The following is a 1,294-nucleotide window of genomic DNA, read 5'->3' as shown; positions in this document are numbered from 1 at the left end:
ATAGGGATCCAAACCCATGGCCTTGGTGTTATCAGCACCACACTCTCCCGAGTGAGCCATGTGCCAGCCCAATAAACTTTTTCTTAATGTGCCCTTTCCATAATTTGTGTTACGGGTATTAACATCATTTAAGTTTATCTGTGCTAGCTTGTTTTTCTTTTAAATCTCTTTTTGGGCCTCATCTTACTGCTGCTTAATTTGTACACTTCTGCAGGTGGGAACATTTTCGGTGGCCAGTGAGGAAGTCTTGAAGAATAGAGCCATAAAGAAAGCAAAGCGTAGAAATGTTGGATTTGAAGTGAGTGCTTTCTTTTACAGCTTTCGGTATTTTTCAGATACTGATTTGATTTCTGAGTTGCAGAGCATTTCCACCTCTGGGACCAATCATATCAACAAATGCTTACTCCTTGGTGTAGATCATGGGAAGTAGAAAAAAATAAATAAATATGAGGTCTGTATCAGGGGTAGCTTATCCAATGGAGGAAATAAGATAAATAAAAGCAAATTCAAGTTAAGTGACAATATGAAGAGGAAAAACAAGTATAGCAATACAAAAGGCAGAAGAAGTGTTGTCTGATAGTAAGAGAGAGAGATGTATATTTTCAGAGTCTTATCTACTTCCTGGGATCAAGGTGTGAGTAGGGAGAGTCCTTTCACTATACTAGAAGCATTTCATATGTCATTTTTTTCCTAGTATGTTGGTACTTGTATAGTATATTCAAATGTTTCATTACTGTGCTCAGAAAAATAAAAGATGAGTTTTAAGTCCTGAATTGAGATCGTGTGGTCAGTATTGAGCAATTACCCCACATTGAAGAACTCTTCCCCAGTGTAGTCCTCACCCTTCAGATACATCCCAGACCCATGAGTGTGGTCTTGGTGGCCTGGACATTTGTGGTCAGGCAGAAGAACCTGCTTTGAATATCCTTGGTGGCAGCTTTGGAATAAACTATTCAACCACACCTTCTGCAGTGTGTAGTGTTGTGTTGTGTTTTGGTTTAATGAACTATATTCTTAGTTTCCTATTCCTTTTCAAATAAAAAGGATAGTAAAGATATATCAATGTTCATACTTTGAGAAACAATGAAAAAGAATTATTATTACAAAAATATTCATTACGTTACCAAAATTTTGATCATAAATTTTTTTTAATTTTGAAAATGTATAAAGAAGGGAGGAAGAAAGGGTGGGGGGTGTGAAGAGGCAATCAGGAAGAAATTTACAGCTAGAGTTAGTATAGCAAATCAGTCACTCAGAACATCTCATAAATGATGGTATATATTAATGGGAAAAC

At 36.5% G+C, this 1,294-nt stretch overlaps 1 long non-coding RNA gene across 1 annotated transcript in view; it reads left to right on the top strand.

The window, feature by feature from the left end:
- LOC103603278 overlaps positions 1-773 on the top strand; it is a 3,576-nt gene extending 2,803 nt beyond the window's left edge. The window contains exon 2 of the long non-coding RNA XR_551597.1: positions 215-773. This is a non-coding gene — a long non-coding RNA (uncharacterized LOC103603278). The remainder of the gene's footprint in view (positions 1-214) is intronic.
- The last annotated feature ends 521 nt before the right edge of the window (positions 774-1,294 follow it).

The sequence above is a fragment of the Galeopterus variegatus genome, unplaced genomic scaffold (assembly GCF_000696425.1).
Source record: "Galeopterus variegatus unplaced genomic scaffold, G_variegatus-3.0.2 Scaffold4533, whole genome shotgun sequence".
NCBI classification, from domain to species: Eukaryota; Metazoa; Chordata; class Mammalia; order Dermoptera; family Cynocephalidae; genus Galeopterus; species Galeopterus variegatus.
This window is presented reverse-complemented; position numbering and strand designations above follow the sequence as displayed.